This window comes from Oncorhynchus kisutch, linkage group LG8, assembly GCF_002021735.2.
Source record: "Oncorhynchus kisutch isolate 150728-3 linkage group LG8, Okis_V2, whole genome shotgun sequence".
Lineage (NCBI taxonomy): Eukaryota > Metazoa > Chordata > Actinopteri > Salmoniformes > Salmonidae > Oncorhynchus > Oncorhynchus kisutch.
In genome coordinates this window covers 9,224,099-9,251,744 of record NC_034181.2, presented here as the reverse complement: position 1 = coordinate 9,251,744, position 27,646 = coordinate 9,224,099, and the positions used below count along the sequence as shown (strand labels likewise).

The window sequence follows — 27,646 nt, the reverse complement described above, 5'->3', positions numbered from 1 at the left end:
TGGTTCAAGTACGAGTTCTGGCTGGGCCACTCAAGGACATTCAGAGACTTGTCCCGATGCCACTCATGCATTGTCTTGCTGTGTGCTTAAGGTTGTTGTCCTTTTTGGAAGTTGAACCTTCACCCCAGTCTGAGGTCCTGATCACTCTGAAGCAGGTTTTCATTAAGGATATCTCTGTACTTTGCTCCATTCATCTTTCCCTCAATCCTGACTAGTCTCCCAGTCCCTGCCGCTGAAAAACATCCAAATCCCCACAGCATGATGCTGCCATCACATGCTTCACCATAGGGATGGTGCCAGGTTTCCTCCAGATGAGACGCTTGGCATTCAGGCCAAGGAGTTTAATCTTGGTTTCTGCAGACCAGATATTCTTGATTCTCATGGTCAGAGACTTCTTTTGGTGCCTTTTGGCAAACTCCAAGTGGACTGTCATGTGCATTTTACTGAGGAGTGACTTCCGTCTGGCCACTCTACCATAAAGGCCTGATTGGTGGAGTGCTGCAGAGATGGTTGTCCTTCTGGAAGGTTCTCCCATCTCCACAGAGAAACTCTGAAGCTCTGTCAGAATGACCACCAGGTTCTTGGTCACCTCCCTGACCAAGGCCCTTCTCCCTCGATTGCTCAGTTTGGCTGGGCGGCCAGCTCTAGGAAGAGTCTTTGTGGTTCCAAACTTCTTCTGTTTAAGAATGATGAAGGCCACTTTGATCTTGGGGACCTTCAATGCTGCAGAATTTTTTTGGGTACCTTCCCCAGATCTGTGCCTTAACACAATCCTGTCTCAGAGCTCTACGGACAATATCTTTGACCTTTGGCTTGGTTTTTGCTCTGACCTGCACAGTCAATTGTGGGACTTTATATAGACAGGGGTGTGCCTTTCCAAATCATGTCCAATCTAAATTTCTCGTTTCACTTTGTCATTGCGGGGTAATGTGTGTAGACTGATGAGAAAATGAGAAGACAAAAAAGTTTTAATCCATTTAAGAATACGGCCAAAAAGTAACAAAATGTAGAAAAAGTCAAGGGGTCTGAATACTTTCTGAACGCAATGTATATAATGGTTCATGGTATAACTGAAGAATTACAGATTCTATGCAGTACTATTTACCATCTCCACCATTAGCAATGTCCTCTCCCTCACCTAACTGTTGATTCACTGGGCTGGTCTTTTGACATTATCTGGAATACAATTTGTTCAATCAGCATTTCAGATAGTATCAGAACTTGTTGTTACACGTTATAGGCTTCCACATTTATCTTGGTAATCAAATCAAATCAAATGTTATTTGTCACGTACACATGATTAGCAGATGTTAATGGGAGTGTCGCGAAATGCTTGTGCTTCTAGTTCCGACAGTGCAGTAATATCTAACAAGTAATCTAACAATTCTGCAACAACTACCTTATACACAGAAATATAAAGGGGTGAATGAGAATATGTACATGTAAGTATATGGATGAGCAATGTCGAAGGCGCAATATATGGTATAAAATAGAGTATATACATGTGATGTGAGTAATGTAAGATGTGTAAACATTATTAGTGGCATTATTTAGAGTGCACTGTATAGGGAACTAGTGATCCATTTATTAAAGTGACCAGTGATTGGGTCTCAATGTAGGCCGCATCCTCTCTGAGTTAGTGATGGTTGTTTAGCAGTCCGATGGCCTTGAGATAGAAGCTGTTTTTCAGTCTCTCGGTCCCAGCTTTGATGCACCTGTACTGACTTCGCCTTCTGGATGGTAACGGTGTGAAAAGGCAGTGGCTTTGGTGGTTGATGTCCTTGATGATATTTTTGGCCTTCCTGTGAGGTGTCATGGAGGGCAGGTAGTTCGCCCTGGTGATGCGTTGTGCAGACCACACCACCCTCTGGAGAGCCTTGCGGTTGAGGGCGGTGCAGTTGACGTACCAGGCGGTGATACAGCCCGACAGGAGACTGCAAGAGGTCCGGACAACAGGCCCTCCGATTTGACACACTGAACTCTATCAAAGAAGTAGTTGTTGAACCAGGCGAGGCAATCATTTGAGAAACCAAGGCTGTTGAGTCTGCCAATAAGAATGTGATGATTGACAGAGTCGGATGCCTTGGCCAGGTCGATGAATACGGCTGCACAGTAATGTCTCTTATCGATGGCGGTTATGATAGGGTTTTGGACCTTGAGCGTGACTATGATGCAGCCATGACCAGCTCTGAAACCAGATTGCATAGCGGAGAAGGTACGGTGGGATTCGAAATGGTCGGTAATCTGTTTGTTGACTTGGCTTTCGAAGACCTTAGGAAGACAGGGAAGGATAGATATAGGTCTGTAGCTATTTGGGTCTAGAGTGTCTCCCCCTTTGAAGAGGGGGGATGTCCGCGGCAGCTTTCCAATCTTTGGGAATTTCAGACGTTACGAAAGAGAGGTTGAACAGGCTAGTAATAGGGGTTGCAACAATTTCGGCAGATAATCTTAGAAAGAGAGGGTCAATCTGATTGTCTAACCCGGCTGATTTGTAGGGGTCCAGGTTTTGCAGTCCTTTAAGAACATCAGCTATCTGGATTTGGGTGAAGGAAAAATGGGGGAGGCTTGGGCGAGTTGCTGTGGGGCGTGCAGGGCTGTTGACCGGGGTAGGGGTAGCCAGGTGGAAAGCATGGCCAGCCGTAGAAGAATGCTTATTGAAATTCTCAATTATAGTGGATTCATCGGTGGTGACAGTGTTTCCTAGCCTCAGTGCAGTGGGCAGCTGGGAGGAGGTGCTCTTGTTCTACATGGACTTTACAGTGTCCCATAACTTTTTTGAGTTTGTGCTACAGGATGCAAATTTCTGTTTGAAAAAGCTAGCCTTAGCTTTCCTAACTGCCTGTGTATATTTGTTCCTGACTTCCTTGAACATTTGCATATCACGGGGACTATTCGATGCTAATGCAGAACGCCACAGGATGTTTTTGTGCTGTTCAAGGGCAGACAGGTCTGGAGAGAACCAAGGGCTATATCTGTTCCAGGGGCATGCTTATTTAAGATGGTGAGGAAGGCACATTTAAAGAATGACCAGGCATCGTATACTGACGGGATGAGGTCAATATCCTTCCTTGATACCCGGGCCAGGTCGAATAGGAAGGCCTGCTCGCTGAAGCGTTTTAGGGAGCGTTTGATAGTGATGAGAGGTGGTCGTTGCAGACCCGTTACGGATGCAGGCAATGAGGCAGTGATCGCTGAGATCTTGGTTGAAAACAGCAGAGGTGTATTTGGAGGGCAAGTTGGTTAGGATGATATCTATGAGGGTGCCCGTGTTTACGGATTTAGGGTTGTACCTGGTGGATTCATTGTTAATTTGTGAGAGATTGAGGACACCAAGCTTAGATTGTAAGGCGGCCGGGGTGTTAAGCATGTCCCAGTTTAGGTCACCTAGCAGCACTAGCTCTGAAGATAGATGGGGAGCAATCAGTTCACATATGGTGTCCAGGGCACAGCTGGGGCAGAGGGTGGTCTATAGCAAGCAGCAACGGTGAGAGACTTGTTTCTGTAAAGGTTATTTTTAAAAGTAGAAGCTCGAATTGTTTGGGTACAGACCTGGATAGTAAGACAGAACTCTGCAGGCTATTTCTGCAGTTGATTGCAACACCGCCACTTTTGGCAGTTCTATCTTGTCGGAAAATGTTATAGTTGGGGATGGAAATTTCAGGGTTTTTGGTGGTCTTCCTGAGCCAGGATTCAAACACAGCTAGGATATCCAGGTTGGCAGAGTGTGCTAGGGCAGTGAATAAAACAAACTTATGGAGGAGGCTTCTAATGTTAACATGCATGAAACCAAGGCTTTTACGGTTACAGAAGTCAGCAAATGATAGTGCCTGGGGAATGGGAGTGGAGCTAGGCACTGCAGGGCCTGGAGTATCCTCCACATCACCAGAGGAACAGAGGAGGAGTAGGATAAGGGTGCGGCTAAAGGCTAAAATAACTGGTCATCTAATACGTTCAGAACAGAGAGTAAAAGGAGCAGATTTCTGGGCATGGTAGAATAGATTCAAGGCATAATGTACAAACAAAGGTACGGTAGGATGTGGATACAGTGAGGGTAAACCTGTGCATAGAGTGACGATGAAAAAAGTATATGAAATATGAGAAATATGAGCTATCCCTAGAAATATCATTTAAACCAGGTGATGTCACCGAGCTTGTGGTAGGAATCCGGAGATATGGAGAAAATTAAGTCCGATTTGCTCTGGTTTTAGTTACGGTGCAGACTGGCGAGAGTTGTCCATGCTAGACGTGGCTGATGACTTCTAGCTAGTAGCTATTTAGCTGGCTAGCATCTGTTGTGGTTTCCGGTTCAGGCAACGGTTCAGACGACGGATCAGCAGGGCTCCCTCCGTATGGTGGGTATAGTGGTCTGATGTACTTTAGACAGCTAGCCGGCCGTGGCTAACTAGTAGCCAGTTAGCTGGCTCGTTTTTGATGAGTTGATGAGTATAAAAATAGCAGATCCGTACCGCATTGGGTGAGGCAGGTTGCAGGAGAGTATATTCAGTCCATAGATAGAAAGTGATGTTAAAATATTAAATATATATACAAAAAACAAGGAAAAACCTTTTACAAGGGACACGAAGAGACAAGACAAAAACACACGTCCGACTGCTACGCCGTCTTGGATATTTTTTTGTAAGGTTTGTCAAAAATTTGTCAGGGATTTTTGGTGACAAGCCACATTTCTTCAGCCTCCTGAGGTTGAAGAGGCGCTGTTGAGCCTTCTTCACGACACTGTCTGTGATTTCAGTTTGTCTGTGATGTGTACGCCGAGGAACGTAAAACATTCCACCTTCTCCACTGCTGTCCCTTCGATGTGGATGGGGGGATGCTTCCTCTGCTGTTTCCTAAAGTCCACAATCATCTCCTTTGTTTTGTTGAAGTTGAGTGAGAGATTGTTTTCCCTGAGACCTCACTCTGAGTGACCTCACCTCCTCCCTGTAGGCTGTCTCGTCATTGTTGGTAATCAAGCCCATTACTGTTGTGTCGTCTGCAAACTTGATGATTGAGTTGGAGGCGTGCATGGCCACTCAGTGGTGGGCGAACAGGGAGCACAGGAGAGGGCTGAGCACGCACCCTTGTGGGTCCCCAGTGTTGAGGGTCAGCAAAGTAGAGATGGTGTTTCCTACCTTCAGCGGGGGGGGCGGCTCGTCAGAAAGTCCAGGACCCAATTGCACAGGGCAAATTTGAGACTCAGGGCCTCCAGCTTGATGATGAGCTTGGAGGGTACTATGGTGTTGAATGCTGAGCTGAAGTCAATGACCAGCATTCTTACATCGGTATTCCTTTTGTCAAGATGGGATAGGGCATTGTGCAGTGTGATGGCGATGGCGTCGTCTGTGGACCTGTTGGGACGGTATGCAAACTGAAGTGGGTCTATGGTGGCCGGTAAGGTGAAATGATCCTTCGCTAGTCTCTCAAAGCACTTCATGATGACAGAAGTGAGTGCTACGGGGCGGTAGTCATTTAGTTCAGCTATCTTTGCCTTCTTGGGTACTCACAGGCTGCTGCTGGAACTCTTGTCTGTCTGTCTGTCTGTCTGTCTGTCTGTCTGTCTGTCTGTCTGTCTGTCTGTCTGTCTGTCTGTCTGTCTGTCTGTCTGTCTGTCTGTCTGTCTGTCTGTCTGTCTGTCTGTCTGTCTGTCTGTCTGTCTGTCTGTCTGTCTGTCTGTCTGTCTGTCTGTCTGTCTGTCTGTCTGTTCTGTCTGTCTGTCTGTCTGTCTGTCTGTCTGTCTGTCTGTCTGTCTGTCTGTCTGTCTGGTCTGTCTGTCTGTCTGTTCTGTCTGTCTGTCTGTCTGTCCTGTCTGTCTGTCTGTCTGTCTGTCTGTCTGTCTGTCTGTCTGTCTGTCTGTCTGTCTGTCTGTCTGTTCTGTCTGTCTGTCTGTCTGTCTGTCTGTCTGTCTGTCTGTCTGTCTGTCTGTCTGTCTGTCTGTCTGTCTGTCTGTCTGTCTGTCCTGTCTGTCTGTCTGTCTGTCTGTCTGTCTGTCTGTCTGTCTGTCTGTCTGTCTGTCTGTCTGTCTGTCTGTCTGTCTGTCTGTCTGTCTGTCTGTCTGTCTGTCCTGTCTGTCTGTCTGTCCTGTCTGTCTGTCTGTCTGTTCTGTCTGTCTGTCTGTCTGTCTGTCTGTCTGTCTGTCTGTCTGTCTGTCTGTCTGTCTGTCTGTCTGTCTTGTCTGTCTGTCTGTCTGTCTGTCCTGTCTGGTCTGTCTGTCTGTCTGTCTGTCTGTCTGTCTGTCTGTCTGTCTGTCTGTCTGTCTGTCTGTCTGTCTGTCTGTCTGTCTGTCTGTCTGTCTGTCTGTCTGTCTGTCTGTCTGTCTGTCTGTCTGTCTGTCTGTCTGTCTGTCTGTCTGTCTGTCTGTCTGTCTGTCTGTCTGTCTGTCTGTCTGTCTGTCTGTCTGTCTGTCTGTCTGTCTGTCTGTCTGTCTGTCTGTCTGTCTGTCTGTCTGTCTGTCTGTCTGTCTGTCTGTCTGTCTGTCTGTCTGTCTGTCTGTCTGTCTGTCTGTCTGTCTGTCTGTCTGTCTGTCTGTCTGTCTGTCTGTCGTCTGTCTGTCTGTCTGTCTGTCTGTCTGTCTGTCTGTCTGTCTGTCTGTCTGTCTGTCTGTCTGTCTGTCTGTCTGTCTGTCCCCCCTGTCTGTCTGTCTGTCTGTCTGTCTGTCCTGTCTGTCTGTCTGTCTGTCTGTCTTCTGTCTGTCTGTCGGTCTGTCTTCTGTCTGTTTGTCTGTCTGCTGTCTTGTCTGTCTGTCTGTCTGTCTGTCTGTCTGTCTGTCTGTCTGTCTGTCTGTCCTGTCTGCTGTCTGTCTGTCTGTCTGTGTCTGTCTGTTGTCTGTCTGTCTGTCTGTCTGTCTGTCTGTCGTCTGTCTGTCTGTCTGTCTGTCTGTCTGTCTGTCTGTCTGTCTGTCTGTCTGTCTGTCTGTCTTCTGTCTGTCTGTCTGTCTGTCTGTCTGTCTGTCTGTCCTGTCTGTCTGTGCATGCTACAGTATCCTTGCCATATCTGCCACGCAATTCTGTTGTTATTGTGATGTCATTCCACAGCTGAAGTACAACCATGTGGATCTAGACTACAGCTTTCTGTCATCTTATCAGAGAGGGGTTTGAGATGCAGTTATAAAACGGGCAGTTATTGATCACTTTCTTAAAATATATTTAAAAAAAAATATATATATATACATTTATTTTAATTTAACTAGGCAAAAAAATATGATTTACAATCACAGCCTAGGAACAGTGGGTTAACTGCCTTGTTCAGAGGCAGAACGACAGATTTTTAGCTTGTCAGCTTGGGGATTTGATCTATCGACCTTTTGGTTACTGCCCCAATACTCAAAACACCAGGCTACCTGCTAAATGTGTCTAAATGTTTATCAAATTCGTCAATAAAGCTACACATTTATAATCACTGACAAATATTAAGAGAAAAACAGATTTACGTCACACTTTACGGTGACGACACAAAGAACCAGACCGAGAACGTAATGCTGAGAAGCAGGTGTCTTTATCGATGGCATACTGAAGTGAGGATTGTCATATCAGAAGAGTGAGACACTGACACACTAATATGATAGTAGGGTCAAAGGTTGAATGTTAAGGTTCATCCTCTTGGGACAGAGCTGCTGTGTAGCTGTACTGTAGCTATAGTTGATGGTTCCCTGCCCCAGGAAACTTTCCAATACTACGGGCTCCATCCGTAACTGTGGTGGAACAGGTGCCCAGGTGGTCGTCAGCTGACACATCGTTGTCCCACACCTCCAGCTTCAGGTTGTCATCGGCCTTCACATCATTGCAGATGAGCCTGTTATCTCCACGTTGGGTCTGAATTGTTGTTAATGATTTTGGTATTACCAGGAGAGATGGTTCCACACCGAACATTTACGAAGCCATGGGCTTTGGACCAGAAATCAACAGCACACATACTTTTTGTAGGTGACTGATGTCAGAGAACAAGAGGGGGTGTCTGATGGAAGAGAACAAGAGGAGGTGAATGATAGTGGAGAACAAGAGGAGGTGTCTGATGGAAGAGAACAAGAGGAGGTAGCTGATGGTGGAGAACAAGAGGAGGTGACTGATGTCAGAGAACAAGAGGAGGTAGCTGATGGTGGAGAACAAGAGAAGGTGACTGATGTCAGAGAACAAGAGGGGGTAGCTGATGGTGGAGAACAAGAGAGGGTTACTGATGTCAGAGAACAAGAGGGGGTAGCTGATGGTAGAGAACAAGAGGGGGTAGCTGATGGTAGAGAACAAGAGGGGGTAGCTGATGGTAGAGAACAAGAGGGGGTAGCTGATGGTGGAGAACAAGAGGGGGTAGCTGATGGTGGAGAACAAGAGGGGGTTACTGATGTCTGGGTCACCAGACTTGTGAGGGTTAACACGTTTAAATGTTTTATTCACGTCAGCCACGGCGAGGGGGGGGGGCGCAGTCCTTGATAGCGGGTCGTGATGGTGGCACTGTATTGTCCTCAAAGTGGACAAAGAAGGTGTTTAGTTTGTCTGGAAGCGTGGCATCAGTGTCCTTGACGTGGCTGGATTTCTTTCTGTAGTCTGATTTCCTGTAGACGCTGCCACATACGTCTGAGCCGTTTAATTTTGACTCTACCTTGTCCCTGTATGGGCATTTCGCTTGTTTGATTGCCTTGCGGAGGGAATAGTTACACAGTTTATATTCAGACATATTCCCAGATGTCTTTCCATGGTTAATTGCGGTTGATCGTGCTTTCAGTTTTGAGCGAATGCCGCTATCTATCCACGGTTTCTGGTTAGCGTAGGTTTTAACAGTCACAGTGGGTACAACATCTCCAATGCACTTCTTTATAAACGCACGTATACGTCGATGTTGTTCTCTGAGTCTGACCAGAACATATTCCAGTCCGCGTGATCAAAACAATCTTGAAGCATGGCTTCCGATTGGTCGGACCAGAGTTGAATGGTTCTTGTCACTGGTACATCCTGTTTGAGTTTCTGCCTATAAGACGGACGGAGCAAAATGGCGTTGTGGTCGGATTTGCCAAAAGGGAGGGCTGGGGAGGGCTTTGTATGCATCGCAGAAGTTAGAGTAGCAGTGGTCAAGGGTATAGTGCATAAGCATTGCGCAATCAATGTTCTGGAAGAATTTAGGTAGACTTGTTCTCAAATTTGCTTTGTTAAAATCTGCAGCTGCAATAAATGCAGCCTCAGGATGTATGGTTTCCAGTTTGCATATAGTCCAGTGAAGTTCCTTGATGGCCGTCTTGTCGTCTGCTTGAGGGGTAATGTACACAGCTGTGACTATAACTGACGAGAATTCTCTTGGTAGGTAAAATGGCCGACAATTGTAAGGAATTCTAGATCGGGTGATTGTAAGGAATTCTAGATCCGTTGAGCAGAAGGACTTGAGTTCCTGTAGGTTGTTATGATTACACCATGAGTCGTTAATCATAGAGCATACACCCCCGCCCTTCCTTTTCCCAGAGAGGTGTTTATCTCCGTCTGTGCAATGCATTGAGAAGCCCAGTGCCTCATCCGATTCCGACAACATATCCAGAGAGAGCCATGTTTCCGTGAAACAGAGAATGTTACAATCTCTGATGTCTCTCTGGAAGGCAACCCTTGCTCGAATTTCGTGTACCTTGCTGTCAAGTGACTGGACATTGGCTGGTAGTATATTCAGGAGCGGTGTGCGATGTGCATGTTTATGGATCCTGACAATGTGGCCTCTTCGACTGCCCCTTCTGCGCTGTTGTTGTTTTGGATTGCCTACTGGAATTAGCTCCATCGCCCTGGGTAGTGGTCCGAACAAAGATTCCGCTTCGGGAAAGTCGTATTCCTGGTCATAATGTTGGTAAGTTGACGTTGCTCTTATATCCAATAGTTCTTCCCGGCTGTATGTAATAAGACTTAAGGTTTCCTGGGGTAGCAATGTAAGAAATAATACATAAAAAACTAAATACTGCATAGTTTCCTAGGAACACAAAGCGAGGCGACCGTCTCTGTCGGCGCCATGCGGTTGTGCTCTCATTGGTTGAGTTGCAATTAATTATTCCTACATACCAAGTGGGGGTCATTTTTTCCTGTGTGTGTGTGTGTGTGTGTGTGTGTGACTGAGATCTTTATAAATAGCTAGATCTCCACTCCTCTCCTCTCTCCCAGACAGTGTACTATGGCCCCTCTCTCGTCTCCCCTCCCCTCCTCTCCCCCAGACAGTGTACTATGGCCTCTCTCTCCTCTCCCCTCCCCTCCTCTCTCTCAGACAGTGTGCCATGGCCTCTCTCTCCTATCCCCTCCCCTCACCTGACAGTTTCTATACCAAGTAACATCTCCCTCCATCCAGGATACGCTTGTGGGTAAATCAAACACACTTCTGAAAAGCCACTATCTACAACTCAATAACAGCCTGTATTTCTGCTGATTCAGGATTGTTCTTGTGGTTCTTTCACCTCTCTCTCCACTGATCTTTCAACTGTATTTTTACTCCTGTGTGAATACAGTTCGTGCTGTAGGTTTCAAGCTCTTATGGGACACCAATCTAACATTTTAATTCAATGTAACTTTCCTTCAAAGGTTTGGCCTTCGTTCGATCCTTCAAAGATTCCCAATGAATGGTTCCTTGATCATCCACAAGTCTGTCCTGAAGCTGGAAGTGAGTTTCCCCCCTTACTATGCAGGGCGCTTTGAGCACTGGAAAAGCAATCAATTATGATGATGATGATGATAAAGAGGAGGAGGAGGACGAATATTATTACTATTACGATTACGATTCTTCTTCTTCTTATTATTATGTGTGGTATGACAACATCAGACCAGATAACAGCCTGGGAACCTTCACCACCACCATCTGCCCAGGAACACACACTGAGATCTGCCAGCTGAAGAAAGGCACCGTCTACTACACCTACAGCTACGACTACAGTCACTAGATGGAACATAATGATGGTTAGATTGTAACCTATGACCTTTACGACCTTGTGTCTGATTGGTTCTCTCACCCTGTCACTCATGTATTCACTTCCTTATAACATCAATTAAAAAACATGCTTCATGGCAAGATGTTCTCAGTCTGGTTTTATCATGTTTCTGAATTCTTTTATGATTTCTCAGAATGTCTTAGATTGGTCCATAGAATATTAAAAGTGATAAATCAATATTTCAACTAGATTTGAGATTTTATGTCAAAGCTTTTTACAGTATACCATTATTGTGTTTAAACCTACAATTTGTATAACTTTTTGTTATTCTAAGGTTTGGCCTTCTTTCATAATCAGCATTTCAGATAATTATCACCATGGGGAAATGTTGTATTTAAGTCCTTATGTTATGTTGATCCAACCTGGGATGACATGGTGGAAGCTAAGCTGCAGTATCACCATCAACATGGGAACCCACAATGTTATACGTAAAGTTATTAATGCTTTCAGATCAGGGGAGACATTTCCCTTATTCATAAAGTGTCTCAGATTAGGAGGTCTGATCTAGGATCAGGTTTTCCCAGTACAGATCAATCTGCTTCAATATGATCTAATAAGCCAAACTGTTATGAACACACTTCATGAATACGGGCCTAAATCAGGGCCCGTGTCCACAAAGCGCCTCAGAACTAGAGACTGCTTTCCAACAACAGGTGGTTTCTGTTGACTATCTAACGGATGTTCTTGAACAGGAAAACAGCTGAGAGCAGAGCATTACATTTACAGTTTAGTCATTCAGCAGACGTTCTTATTCAGAATGACTTACAGAGGAGGACAGAGGAGTCGAGGAGAGGACAGACCTTTGGACAAATGAGAATCTCCCAGTGAATAAAATGTATCTCAGTGACGGGGAAACTAATGAGTGGTCAAGAGGTTGAGTTGAGAGTTAATTTATTAGTAGGTAAAGGAGGAGTCTGCTCTCCTCCTTGATGACCTACTTCAGCAGAGGATTCACAAGAGTATCCTTTCAGCTTCTAGCATGGAAGTGTTTTAAACTCCACCCCCTTTGAATCAGCTGTTGTTATCTGGAAGGAGAAAAGCATGCTTCTTCTACCTTTGTCTATAAAATGTCTTCCACAACGACTAGCTACATTTATTTGTATCACTACACATTTATTTTGTGATTATAATGAGCCAATGAGGATGATATGATGGTATGTCTCCACATGCCTGACTGAGCAGTGAGGTCATTCCTCCGATCTTCTGCGTGCGAGCGTGCATGTTTGTGGAAACCAAACTGCTAAAATCTGTAAATGATCAATTAGACGTGTTGGAGTTAGTTCAGATAGATATACAGTACCAGTCTAAAGGTTGGACACACCGACTCATTCAAGGGTTTATCTTTATTTAGACTATTTCCTATAATGTAGAATAATAGTGAAGACATCAACACTATGACATGACACATATGGAATCATGTAGTAACCAAAAAAGTGTTAAACAAATAAAAATATATTTGATGTTCTTCAAAGTAGCCACCCTCTGCCTTGATGACAGCTTAGCACACTCTAAGCATTCTCTCAACAAGCTTCACCTGCAATGCTTTTCCAACAGTCTTGAAGGAGTTCTCACATATGCTGGGCCCTTGTTGGCTGCTTTTCCTTCACTCTGCGATCAAACTCATCCCATACCATCTCAACTGGGTTGAAGTCAGGTGATTGTGGAGGCCAGGTCATCTGATGCAGCACTCAATCACTCTCCTTCTTGGTCAAATAGCTCTTACATAACCTGGAGGTGTGTTTTGGGTCATTGTCCTGTTGAAAATAAATGATAGTCCCACTAAGTGCAAACCAGATAGGATGGCGTATCGCTGCAGAAGACACTCTTTATATGTTAATTGCTGAATCTCAGTTTGCCATGTGGGTTTTATGGTTTTGTTTTGTTAGCTTAGGGAAATATGTGGTACATTCTTGGTGTATTATATTTCTTAACCACAAGGGTTTGACGTTGAGTCATTTTTCAGGTTCATTTGATATATTTCAATGCTAAAATGGATGACAGTTTATTCTGATGTTGTGAATATGAGATTACACATGGAAACACAATTATTTGTATTATAGTAAATTAGGAATTATTAGAAATGGTTAAATCCACTATACTATCACAATGACTTTGATAGACATTTCAATTGTTATTTTCTTAGTATATTATACAGCAGAATTATGGAGAATTGCTGTGGTAGTGCTAATTATATCCCGTTGACTACTCATCATTCATCCATACTGTGTGTGTATTGCAGCTTTGGAAATAAATGAACTATCCATCCATTACTCCTTCCTGTGTTGACTAACTGACCTGGGGGACAGGACCAGGAAAGTCACACTCTGGTAATCCATGACTGTGCCTTGAATTCTAAATACATCACAGACAGTGTCACCAGCAAGCACCTCCACACCTCCTCCTCCATGCTTCATGGTGGGAACCACACATGCAGAGATCATCCATTCACCTACACTGCATCTCACAAAGACATGGCGTTTGGCACCAAAAATCTCAAATTTGGACTCATCAGACCAAAGGACAGGTTTCCACCTGTCTATTGTCCATTGTCCAGCCCTGCTGTGATTATCCAATGGGCTGTCACATTTTTAATGACCACACTGATTATCCAATGGGCTGTCACGTTATTAATGACCACACTATGATTACCCAATGGTCTGTCATGTTATTAATGACCACACTGTGATTACCCAATGGGCTGTCATGTTATTAATGACCACACTGTGATTACCCAATGGGCTATCATGTTATTAATGACCACACTGTGATTACCCAATGGGCTGTCATGTTATTAATGACCACACTGTGATTTCCCAATGTGCTGTCACCTTCATAATGACAACACTGTGGGTCTTTAATAACATGAATAACTACCTTGCTTGAATTATGTAAAATTCTGCCTCTGTGGTGTTGTGGTCCAAGCAGGGGTTGGAGAGGGTTAGGGATACGCAAGGGAGATCCAACCTGGATATCAATCCATTGACAAACATGCATGCACACACACACACACACACACACACACACACACACACACACACACACACACACACACACACACACACACACACACACACACACACACACACACACAAGTAGCATGCTTTTCTCCTTCCAGATAACAACAGCTGATTCAAAGGGGGTGGAGTTTAAAACACTTCCATGCTAGAAGCTGAAAGGATACTCTTGTGAATCCTCTGCTGAAGTTGGTAATGCAACTGGTGGAAAGCAGTGGTGGAAAAAGTACTCAATTGTCATACTTGAACAAAAAGTAAAGATACCTTAATATATAATGACTGAAGTAAAAGCGAAAGTCACCCAGTAAAATACTACTTGAGTAAAAGTCTAAAGGATTTTGGTTTTAAATATACTTATTTATCAAAAGTAAATGTAATTTCTGAAATATACTTAAGTATCAAAAGTATAAATAATTTCTTATTCCTTATATCAAGCCAACCAGACGGACGGTACAATATATATTTACTATTGTTTTTGGGATAAACAGCACACTCCAAAACTCAGACATCATTTACAAATAAAGCATTTGTCTTTAGTGAGTTTGCCAGAGCAGAGACAGTGGGGAAAAGTTATCTTCATAAGTGTGTGAAGTTGACCGTTTCCATGTGCTGCTAAGCATTCAACATTTCATCAGTACTTTGGGGTGTCAGGGAAAATGTATGGAGTAAAAATACATTATGTTATTTGGGAATCAAATCAAATCAAATTGTATTGGTCACATACACATGGTTAGCAGATGTTAATGCAAGTGTAGCGAAATGCTTGTGCTTCTAGTTCCGACAGTGCCATTAATATCTAACAAGTAATCTAAAAATTTCACAACAACTACCTTATACACACAAGTGTAAAGGAATGATTAAGAATATGTACATATAAATATATGGATGAGCGATGGCTGAACGGCATAGGCAAGATGCAGTAGATGGTATAGAGTACAGTATATACATGTGAGATGAGTAATGTAGGGTATGTAAACATGATATAAAGTGGCATTGTTGACTAGTGATACATTTATTACAGCCAATTATTAATTATTAAAGTGCCTGGAGATTGAGTCTGTATGTTGGCAACAGCCACTCAATGTTAGTGATAGCTGTTTAACAGTCTGATGGCCTTGAGATAAAAGCTGTTTTTCAGTCTCTCGGTCCCAGCTTTGATGGACCTGTACTGACCTCGCCTTCTAGATGAACACGGGGTGAACAGGCAGTAGCTCAGGTAGTTGATGTCCTTGACTGTCTTTTTGGCCTTCCTGTGACATCGGGTGGTGTAGGTGTCCTGAAGGGCAGGTAGTTTGCCCCCGGTGATGCGTTGTGCAGACCTCACTACCCTCTGGAGAGCCTTACGGTTGTCACTGGTGACATATCTTAGCAGTCCTTTTCTGAGATGCTTTAGGAATCCTAGCCAGCAGTTCTCTATACAACAGCGCCCCCATCTGGTGGGATACAGTCATATTGTTGTTGTTGTTGATAATATACCGTTATGAATTATCATTCAGTTCCACATGGGGGGGGGGGGGGGGGGGGGGTCATATGTAACTGTAAGTATAACAGAGGGCTCCCTGGCATTGTGGGTTCCCATGTTGATGGTGATACTGCAGCTTAGCTTCCACCATGTCATCCCAGGTTGGATCAACATAACATAACATAAGGACTTAATTACCACCATGGGGAAATGTTGTATTTATCTGAAATGCTGATTATGAAAGAAGGCCAAACTGTAGAACAACAAAAAGGTATATTACACTCAGGTTTAAGCACGATTGTAACGGTTTTCTTCTGTGGATGAAGGATCGGACCAAAGCGCAGCGTTGTTAGTGTTCATCATGTTTAATAAAGACCATAAACGTGAACACTACAAAATACCAAAACAACAAATGTGAAAAACCAAAACAGTCCTATCTGGTGCATAGACACAAAGACAGAAGACAACCAACCACAAAATACCCAAAGAACATGGCTGCCTAAATATGGTTCCCAATCAGAGACAACGATAAACACCTGCCTCTAATTGAGAACCAATCTAGACAACCATAGACTTATATAAACACCAGACAAGAAAACACCCCATAAACCTACAAAACCCATAGACAAGACAAAACACATAAATCCCCCATGTTACACCCTGACCTAACCAAAATAATAAAGGAAACAAAGATAACTAAGGCCAGGGCGTGACAACGATAATTGTATACTGTTGTGTCGTTGGCTATCATTAAATGTGAAGACTGGGTTTTATATCAAATCAATTCTCTATGTGTAATTTTATTACGCAATTAAACTTATCATGTAACTTTAATTAACTAGGAAGTCGGTGCATTACGGGAAAATATTTTAAGTGTCTCTATTTCCCGAAAGAACTCTTCAGATATTTTCATATCTTATCAATTACAGTCACTTATTAATGTATTATCACCTCATCAGTCATGTTCTGAATGTCGCAAACCCTTGGATGTCTGCACCAACCCTAGCATAGAATCAGAGATATACAAATGGGTTTAATGATTTATTTACTAACTAACTAATCAATCCCAGAATAACATGACATAAACACACACACAATTAGTTCACACATGGGTTACTACATGACACAGAGGGAAAGTCCCTACCGGACAAAACCGATATGATGGCTTGGTAGACAAAGGAAAGGGGATGGGGACCAATCAAGAGCAGGAAACTCATAGCTGATAACTACACTCATAGAAATTGTTATTTGAATATGAACAACAGCTCATTCGAATAATAAATAGCAATTTACATATTTATGAGCATATGTCTTGTTGTCTCTCTCTGCGGTCGCCTGTCCATCTGCCAGAAAGTCGCCAGAAAAGTCTCTGGCTGCGTTCCCTAGGAGTCACAGTCTGTCGTAGTTGTTATAATGTATACTTCAGACTACCATTCGAAACTGTTCTTAGAAGAGATACAGCTGCAGTCTGAATAATTGTTCTTTAGTTTATAGAGTTGTAGCCATTTCAACGTGGGGACTCCGTTCCGGCGTTCTCTGACTCTAGTTTAAATTGGCAACCATTTTAACATGTAGCGACAGCTTCATATTTTTTGGTCTTCTTAACCATTTGAGACGTCCGGCTTCTTGTGGGTCTCTTTGGCGCCGAGTAGTACTTCTTCTCTGTTGAACGTTTCAGAGTTCCAGCCATTTCAACGTGGAACTCCCTGTCCCGGCCTTATCTTGACTAAATGTACATTTTTTCATGAGTCCTTTTATTCTGGAGTAGAAAAGGGTGGTTCCATGACGCCTGACGTAAAGGCTGGCTCAATGGGCGTGGCCACTGACTAGTTAAACGTGATATGAAAGTCCATACTCTAATTTAGAAGGTTAACATCACATTTCATCTTTTCACAAATAGTTTCATATTTTACCACATTTCACAACATTTAGATGTAAACCCAATAATTGATAAATGTACACAACCAAAGACACAGTAATGTGTATTTCCTTCATGAGTAATGTTTGTTCTTCATGAGATCTCCAAGTGAAACAAACTCAACATGACTGTCCTTTAAGTATCCACAGACCATTCCCAAATTCTCAAAAATATAAATATTGTTTACCTCTCCAATGTTGGGGATTAGGAGTTATGAGAAGAATGTCTGTTCTCCACAGGCTTTCTCCCTCCAAACTCCATGGCAGCAAAGAGAGTTTCTAGCAGGAATTTATGACTGTTGTAAAACGTGGGGTGGGAGGATCATTTGTGATCGCACAGGATTCACAACATTTAGTTGCTAACCCCATAATTGAGAAGTGGACACAACCAAAGACACAGTAATGTGTGTTTCCTGTCCTTCATGAAACAAACTCGACATGACTGTCCCTGAAGTGTCCATGGAACATTCCCACATTCTCAAAAATACAAATATTGTTTAATTCTCCAATTTTGAGGATTAGGAGTTTTGGGAAGAAAAATGTATTTGTTCTCCACGGCATCTCTCCCTCCATACTCCATGGCAGCAAAGAGAGAGAGTTTCTAGCAGGATTTTATAACCATTGTAAAAACCTGGGGTGGGAGAGAGAGTGATAGGGGGGGTATGATATACACCCTCAAAGGCCACGTCGTTAAACTGTAAAAGGTAAATGTCGAATGGTCTCAAATCTAGAAGAAATATTGATTTATCTCTTTTAATATGATATGGACCATCTTCTAAGGCATCTTCTGAGAAATCCTAAAACAATTCAGAAACATGAAGCCAGTCTGAGACCATCTTACTGTAAAGCACGTTGTTTAATTGATGCTATAAGGAAGTGAATACACGAGTGAAAGGGTGAGAACCAATCAGATACAAGGTCACAAAGGTCATAGGTTACATTCTAACCATAATACTGTTCCATCTAGGGACTGTAGTCGTAGCTGTAGGTGTAGTAGACGGTGCCTTTCTTCAGGTGGCAGGTCTCAGTGTGTGTTCCTGGGCGGATGGTGGTGGTGCAGGTTCCCAGACGGTGATCTGGTCCGACGTTATTATCCCACACCTAATAGTAATAATCATCATAATAATCATTGATGGGATTTACATAGTGCTTTTCCAGTGCTCAAAGTGCTTTGCATAGTAAGGTGGGAAACTCACCTCCAGCTTCAAGACAGACTTGTGGATGATGTCTAGGAAGTTGAACTCACCGGGCCAGGTGGGGTTGGCCTGGTTCTTCAGAATGCTGCTCATGCCACCGAAGGCTGGGCCACACCAAACCTGAGGAAGATAATGTTGTCAGTAGACTTTATTAAACATATTTATTTTATTTATTATTGTGCTTTTAATACTAAATTATTTTTAATGTATGTACAGTTGGCTCACTTGAATGAGGAACTTCTATACGTATTTTAACATTTATCAATTATTTCATTCGTTTATTTGTTAATATAATTTATTATTAGTTTACCTAACAAATAACAAGCCAATCACTGACATTTTCATGGTCACATGTCACTGTAGGCTACTTGATATCCAAACAAATGACAGCTGACTGTCTACTGTTTACTGTTTGATTATTGCTGTGTCTCTGTCCTTCTGTGTTATGATGTCTGTCCTGTCTGTAACATCACTGTACTTTTATCTCCCCACCTGACAGTTTGTTGTTGTAAATAACAATGTTTTGTTAACTGACTGATCTGGTTAAATAAAGAATAAATAAATGAATCAATTCACCTTGACGTAGGGGTCTGGCTGGGAGAGGAAGTCTCCTTTCAGGTTGGAGGCACTAAGGCCCCACACCCTGACTTGGACGTCATCCAGGTCACAGTGTACAAGAGCCAGGGTGCAAAGCACCAGCAGTCCCAGGGACAGAGAGAGAGAGGCCATGGTACACTGTCTGGGAGAGAGGAGAGGAGGTGACAGGAGGGGGAAGACATGTCCATGTTTAGTGCTTGAAAGTATCACCTCAAACTGCATTCAGAGAGTAAAAATAGATTTGAAAGACGAGGACATATTATCAGTGTTAGGAGATTAGTCAGTTGAGGAAGAGAGAGAAATTGACAGACAGACAGACAGACCAGAACATTCCTGAATCAGCATAAATACAGGATATTTTTCAATTGCAGATAGTGGCTTTTGAGAAGTGTGTTTGATTTACACACTAGTATATCCTGGATGGAGGGAGATGTCACTTGATATAGAAACTGTCAGTTCCGTGGTGTTTGTTACACATTCAGTTCTGACAGCAAACCTGTCTGAGAAGTCATCCAGTGTACTCAACCAAACTGACACTTCATTTCTATATCTGCTATTGATCCAATCTAAATGTGCTTTAAGGAACGCCACTCACTGTCTGCAGTCGACTGAATCCCAGCCACTGTCTACAGAGAAAGCAGAGGTAAGAGTGATGCTGATACACAGAGAGTGAGAGAGAGGTGGAAGAACAGAAGAACAGCACCAGAACAACAGATAATGTCTTACCTGGATATTCTTGAGATGGAGTCTGTCTTCTCTAGTCATCCAACTGCTGATGGTCCTTACTGTGCCATCTAGCTGTTTATAAAGATCTCAGCCCCCCCCCTCCCCCCACCCCTAGCTACCCCCCAGGTGGTATGTTGACCCACAGGTGGTATGTAGGACTACTTAACCAATGAGAGCACACCTTATATTACCACGAGACGTATGGAAGCCTATAACTTGTAACAACAAATTCCGATACTATCTGAAATGCTGATTGAACAAATTGTATTCCAGATCATATCAAAAGGCCAGCCCAGTGAATCAACAGTTAGGTGAGGGAGAGGACATTGCTAAGAGTGGACATGGTAAATAGTACTCATTACAATCTGTAATTCTTTAGTAATACCATGAATCATTATATACAGTGCATTCAGAAAGTATTCAGACCCCTTGACTTTTTCTACATTTTGTTTCTTTACATCCTTACTCTTTTAGCAAATGTATTAAAAATCTAAAACAGAAATACCTAATTTGCCTAAGTATTCAGACTCTTTGCTATGAGACTCGAAATTCAGCTCAGGTGCATTCTGTTTCCATTGATCATCCTTGAGATGTTTCTACAACTTGATTGGAGTCCACCTGTGGTATATTCAATTGATTGGACATTATTTGGAAAGGCACACCCCTGTCTATGTAAAGCCCCACAGTTGACAGTGCATGTCAGAGCAGAAATCAAGCCATAAGATTGAAGGAATTGTCCGTAGATCTCTGAGACAGGATTGTGTTGACCATAAATCACATTTAAGATTCCTGGCACTGAGACCGTCTACCTTACCAGGACACACATCAGCAGCAGGCCCAAGGACAAAGAGAGAGAGAGAGGAGGACATGGCTCACAGCAAGGGCAGGATTGAAGAAGGACAACTATGAGAGAGAGAGGAGGACATGGCTCACAGCAAGGTCAGGATTGAAGGACAACTAAGAGAGAGAGAGACAGTGGTTAACTATTTGACCATTGTTTACTGATCAAAACCTTAGGAAAACCTTGACATAGTACAGGCTCAGTGAGCACAGCCTTGCCATTGAGAAGGGTAGACACAGGAAAACCTGGCTCCCTGTAGAGGAAAGGCTGTGCAACCACTGCACAACAGCAGAACCTGAGACGGAGCTGCATTTCCTGGCAAGATGGCAAAAAATATAAAACAATTAGAGAGTGTCATTTTCCCAAATTTGAAACCCTTATTCAAGGTTTCAATGACCTCTCTGATGAGGATACCTGTTCTGTTGGGGGAGGAATGCAGAGAGCTGTGGGTTGACAGTGCACTACAATGCTGCCTGCCATAAGATGAGGGACAGTGTCTGAAACACCAATCAATCTGCATATGTCCTCTACTGTATGCTCATTGTTATTGTTCAATGTATGGTTATTTTGACTCTATGGTCCTTATAATACCACTCCTACTGAAGCAGTGGGCTGTGTGGTGCCTGTTGTCTTTCTATAGATAGCGTTCAATGGATCAATTGTGTTGAATTGAATTGAGAGAGAGAGAGAGAGAGAGAGAGAGAGATTTATATCAAAATGTTTTAAATATACTGAACAAAAAATAAATGCAAAATGCAACCATTTCTGAGAAAGCGAAAGAGAGCGAGAAAGGGAGTGGGAGAGAGAGAGAAGGGAGAGAGAGAAGGGAGAGAGAGAGAGAGAGAGAGAGAAAGAGAGAGAGAGAAAGGGAGAGAGAGAAGGGAGAGAGAGCGAGAAAGGGAGTGGGAGAGAGAGAGAGAAGGGAGAGAGAGAGAGAAAGGGAGTGGGAGAGAGAGAGAGAAGGGAGAGAGAGAGAGAAAGGGAGTGGGAGAGAGAGAGAGAAGGGAGAGAGAGAGAGAAAGGGAGTGGGAGAGAGAGAGAGGGAGTGGGAGAGAGAGAGAAAGGGAGTGGGAGAGAGAGCGAGAAGGGAGAGAGAGAGTGAGAAAGGGAGTGGGAGAGAGAGAGAGAGAGAGAGAGAGAAGGGAGAGAGTTAGAGAGAGAGAGTGAGAGAGTGAAATACGAGTGAAAATGACTTCCTGTGGACCTGTTGCACCACAGTTACAGATCAGCTGACAATTTCCTGGGGACCTGTTGCACGACAGTTACAGATCAGCTGACGACTTCCTGGGGACCTGTTGCACCACAGTTACAGATGGAGCCCGTAGTATGGAATGCTTCCTGGGGCAGGAACCCTGAACTGTCTAAATATTTGTCAGTGATTATACATTTGTAGCTTTACTGATGGATTTCAGCACTTCACAGCATTGGAAGAGGCTTCTATTGAAGCCAGAGACAGTGTTTGCATGTGGTGCCACAGAGTGAGTGGTATAACTGTAGTGTGTAAAGGCTTTGTCCCACATGACACCCTATTCACTCTATAGTGAACTACTTTTGACCAGTAGTGCTCTATATAGGGAATAGGGTGCCATTTGGGACTCAAACATTGTCACTGTAGGAGTGGTCCTTATAATACCACTCTGACTGAAGCAGGTGGCTGTGAGGCGCCTATTGTCTCCTACAGATAGTGATCAATGGTATTAGTGATGAATTACAGATTCTATGCAGTACTATTTACCATGTCCACCCTTAGCAATGTCCTCTCCCTTACCTAACTGTTGATTCAATTCTTCAATTTAAAATGATGGAGGCCACTGTGTTCTTGTGGACCTTCAATGCAGCATCATGTTTTGGTTACCCTTCCCCAGATCTGTGCAATCCTGTCTCAGAGCTCTACGGACAATTACTTCAACCTTATGGCTTGATTTTTACTCTGTCATGCACTGTCAACTGTTAGTAGTCCTACATACCACCTGTGGGTCATCATACCACCTAAAGGGTGTGGGGGGGTGCCTGAGATCTTTATAAACAGCTAGATGGCACAGTAAGGACCATCAGCAGTTGGGTGACTAGAGAAGACAGACGTCCAGCTCAAGAATATCCAGGTAAGACATGATTTGTTGTTCTGGTGCTGTTCTACTACCTCTCACTCTCTCTCGATCTCTCACTCTCACTCTCTCGATCTCTCAATCTTACCTTTGTTATCTCTGTAGACTGTGGCTGGGATTCAGTCGACTGCAGACAGTGAGTGGCGTTCCTTAATAAAGCACTTTAAGATTTGTACAATAGCAGACATAGATTTAAGTGTCCGTTTGGTTGAGTACACTGGGTGACTTCTCAGACAGGTTTGCTGTCAGAACTGAATGTGTAACACCATGGGACTGACAGTGTCTATATCAAGTGACATCTCCCTCCATCCAGGATACACTGGTAAGACAATTTCCACGACAATGGTCACTGTGGGGACGACGTCATCGATGCACTTATTGATGAAGCCAATGACTGATGTGGTGCACTCCTCAATGCCATCGGAGGAATCCCGGAACATATTAAAATGTCTGTGCTAGCAAAACAATCCTGTAGAAAAACAATCCTGTAGAAAAACAATCCTGTAGAAAAACAATCCTGTTGAAAAACAATCCTGTAGAAAAACAATCCTGTAGAAAAACAATCCTGTAGAAAAACAATCCTGTAGAAAAACAATCCTGTTGAAAAACAATCCTGTAGAAAAACAATCCTGTAGAAAAACAATCCTGTAGAAAAACAATCCTGTAGAAAAACTATCCTGTAGAAAAACAATCCTGTAGAAAAACAATCCTGTTGAAAAACAATCCTGTAGAAAAACAATCCTGTAGAAAAACAATCCTGTAGAAAAACAATCCTGTAGAAAACAATCCTGTTGAAAAACAATCCTGTAGAAAAACAATCCTGTAGAAAAACAATCCTGTAGAAAAACAATCCTGTAGAAAAACAATCCTGTTGAAAAACAATCCTGTAGAAAACAATCCTGTAGAAAAACAATCCTGTAGAAAAACAATCCTGTAGAAAAACAATCCTGTTGAAAAACAATCCTGTAGAAAAACAATCCTGTAGAAAAACAATCCTGTAGAAAAACAATCCTGTAGAAAAACAATCCTGTAGAAAAACAATCCTGTAGAAAAACAATCCTGTAGAAAAACAATCCTGTAGAAAAACAATCCTGTAGAAAAACAATCCTGTTGAAAAACAATCCTGTAGAAAAACAATCCTGTAGAAAAACAATCCTGTAGAAAAACAATCCTGTAGAAAAACAATCCTGTAGAAAAACAATCCTGTAGAAAAACAATCCTGTAGAAAACAATCCTGTAAAACAATCCTGTAGAAAAACAATCCTGTAGAAAAACAATCCTGTAGAAAAACAATCCTGTAGAAAAACAATCCTGTAGAAAAACAATCCTGTAGAAAAACAATCCTGTAGAAAAACAATCCTGTAGAAAAACAATCCTGTAGAAAAACAATCCTGTAGAAAAACAATCCTGTAGAAAAACAATCCTGTAGAAAAACAATCCTGTTGAAAAACAATCCTGTAGCTTTGAACTTTTTTATTGATCTGGTCACTGCTGCTTAAATCTTTGTAATCTTGTAAGCAGGAATCAGGAGGATATAATTATGGTCAGATTTGCCAAATGGGAGAGCTTTGCATCTCTGTGTGTGGAGTAAAGGTGGTCCAGTTATTCTTTTCCCTCTGGTTGCACATTTAACATGCTGATAGAAATTTGGTAGAACAGATTTAAGTTTCCCTGCATTAAAGTCCCCGTCTACTAGGAGTTCCGCCTCTGGGTGAGCGTTTTCTTGTTTGCTTATGGTGGAATACAGCTCATTCAATGCTGTCAAAGTGTCAGCATCAGTCTGTGGTGGTATGTAAACAGCTACGAAAAATACAGATGAAAACTCACTAGGGTAGATAGTGTGGCTTATCATGAGATAGTGTACCTCAGGTGAGCAATAGCTTGAGACATCCTTAGATATCGTGCACCACCTGTTATTTACAAAAATACATAGTCCACCGCCCCTTGTCTTACCAGACGCCGCTGTTCTGTCCTGCCGGTACAACGTATTTTATTTGTCACATACCCATGGTTAGCAGATGTTAATGAGTGTAGAAAAATGCTTGTGCTTCTAGTTCGGAAAGTGCAGAAATATCTAACAAAAATATCTAACAGTAATATCTAACAAGTAATCCAACATTTCCCCAACAACTACCTACTACACACAACTCTAAATTGGTGAATGAGAATATGAACATGTAAATATATGGATGAGCGATGGCGAAGGTGCAATAGATGGTATAAAATATAGTATATACATGTGATATGAGTAATGTAGGATGTGTAAACATTATTAATTCTTAGGGTTAGGACCCTTTTTTCTCAATTTTCACCTGAATGACATGCCCAAAGTAGACTGCCTGTACCTCAGGCCCTGAAGCCAGGATATGCATATAATTGGTACCATTGGAAAGAAAACCCGTTGAAGTTTGTAGAAATGTTAAAATAATGTAGGAGAATATAACACAATAGAAATGGTAGGAGAAAATCCAAAGAAAAACTAACCAGATTTTTTTTTGAGAGAGATACCGTCCTCTTATAAATGCAAGAGAAAGGTCATATTGTAAAATAGCTCCCTGGATGCAATTTATATGGCTTCCACAGGGTGTCAGCAGTCTATGTTCAAGGTTTCAGGCTTGCAACATCAAACATTAATAAGAAATAACCGTTTTTGTGTGAGCACACAGTCTAAAAATCTGTGTTGTTTGCGCACCTGCTAATATCGGTTTCCTATTGAATATACTTCTTTATGAAATACATTTTATAGTTTGATAACATTTTATGGTGTCTGAGGAGTAAATAGAAACGTATTTTGACTTGTTGAAACAAAGTTTAGCGGTAAATTTTCGTTTTCCTTTCTCAGCAAGTTGAACGAGTGGATTACTCAAATCGATGGCGCCAACAAAACTGACTTTTTAGGATATAAAAAATGATTTTATCTAACAAAACGAGACTACATGTTATAGCTGGGAGCCTTTGGATGACAAATCAGAGGAAGTAAGTGTATATTTAATCTTTATATGTGAATGTATGAAACATGTGCCGGCGCCGTCCTCAAACAATCGCATGGCATGTTTTCGCTGTAATAGCTACTGTAAATCGAACAGTGCAGTTAGATTAACAAGAATTTAACCTTTCAGCCGATATAAGACACTTACAGTTGAAGTTGGAAATTTACATACACTTAGGTTAGAGCCATTAAAACTCATTTTTCAACCATTCCATAAATGTCTTGTCAACAAACTATAATTTTGGCAAGTCGGTTAGGACATCTACTTAGTGCATGACACAAGTAATTATTCAAAAAATTCCAGATTATTTCACTTATAATTCACTGTATCACAATTCCTGTGGGTCAGAAGTTTACTTAAACTAAGTTGACTGTGCCTTTAAACAGCTTGGGAATATCCAGAAAATTATGTCATGGCTTTAGAAGCTTCTGATAGGATCATTGACAATATTTGAGTCAATTGGAGGTGTACCTGTGGATGTACTTCAAGGCCCACCTTCAAACTCAGTTTCTCTTTGCTTGACATCATGGGAAAATCAAAAGAAATCAGCCAAGACGTCAGAAAAAAAATGTGGACCTCCACAAGTCTGGTCCATCCTTGGGAGCAATTTCCAAACGCCTGAAGGTACCACGTTAATTTGCACAAACTATAGTACGCAAGTATAAACGCCATGGGACGCCATGGGACCACGCAGCCGTGGAACCACGCAGCCGTCATACCGCCCAGGAAGGAGACGCATCTCCTAGAGATGAACGTACTTTGGAGAGAAAAGTGCAAATCAATCCCAGAACAACAGCAAAGGACCTTGTGAAGATGCTGCAGGAAACAGGTACAAAAGTATCCATATCCACAGTAAAACGTGTCTTATATCAACATAACCTGAAAGGCCGCTCAGCAAGGAAGAAGCCACTGCTCTTAAGCCACCATAAAAAGCCAGACTATGGTTTGCAACTGCACATGGGGACAAAGATCGTACTTTTTGGAGGAATGTCCTTTGGTCTATTTGGCCATAATGACCATAATGACCATTCGTGAAGCACGGGGGTGGCAGCATCATATTGTGGGTTTGCTTTGCTGTAGGAGGGACTGCTGCACTTCACAAAATAGATGGCGTCATGAGGAAGGAGAATTTTGTGGATATATTGAAGCGACACTTCAAAATGTTTAAAATCAATAATAAATATTTGAATTTATTTGAATTATGCGCCCATCAGTTTCACTGGAAATTGTCCCACTAGCGGGACACCGATTATTAAGAAGTTTTCAAGTGGAATTGTTTAGATTGCATTGCATATAGTGACTAGTGATCAATTTATTAAAGTGGCCAGTGATTGGGTCTCCATGTAGGCAACAGCCTCTCTGAGTTAGTGATTGCTGTTTAGCAGTCTGATGGCCTTGAGATAGAAGCTGTTTTTCAGTCTCTCGGTCCCAGCTTTGATACACCTGTACTGACTTCGCCTTCTGGATGGTAGCGGTGTGAACAGGCAGTGGCTTGGGTGGTTGATGTCCTTGATGATCGTTTTGGCCTTCCTGTGACATAGGGTGCTGTAGGTGTCATGGAGGGCAGGTAGTTTGCCCCGACGGTGCGTTGTGTGATACAGCCCGACAGGATGCTCCCGATTGTGCATCTGTCAACGTTTCTCAGAGTTTTGGGTGACATGCCAAATTTCTTCAGCCTCCCGAGGTTGAAGAGGCGCTGTTGCTCCTTCTTCACCACACTGTCTGTGTGAGTGGACCATTTCAGTTTGTCTGTAATGTGTACGCTGAGGAACTTAAAACTTCACATTCTCTTCTGCTGTCCGTTTGATGTGGATAGAGGGGTTCTCCATCTGCTGTTTCCTGAAGTTCACGATCATCTCCTTTGTTTT

The 27,646-nt window shown here is 42.6% G+C and overlaps 1 protein-coding gene and 1 long non-coding RNA gene across 2 annotated transcripts in view; both read left to right on the top strand.

Moving 5' to 3' along the window:
• Positions 1-10,408: 10,408 nt before the first annotated feature.
• On the top strand, positions 10,409-11,010 carry LOC116374761 (uncharacterized). Its single transcript, XR_004210704.1, has 2 exons — positions 10,409-10,605; positions 10,765-11,010. It is a non-coding gene; the product is annotated as an uncharacterized LOC116374761 (long non-coding RNA).
• An 11,722-nt stretch (positions 11,011-22,732) lies between these two features.
• The window catches only part of LOC109896216 (perforin-1-like), a 34,604-nt gene continuing 29,690 nt past the window's right edge, over positions 22,733-27,646 (top strand). Inside the window, exon 1 of the mRNA XM_020490518.2 lies at positions 22,733-22,785. The gene's annotated coding sequence lies outside the window, so the exon portion shown is untranslated. The remainder of the gene's footprint in view (positions 22,786-27,646) is intronic.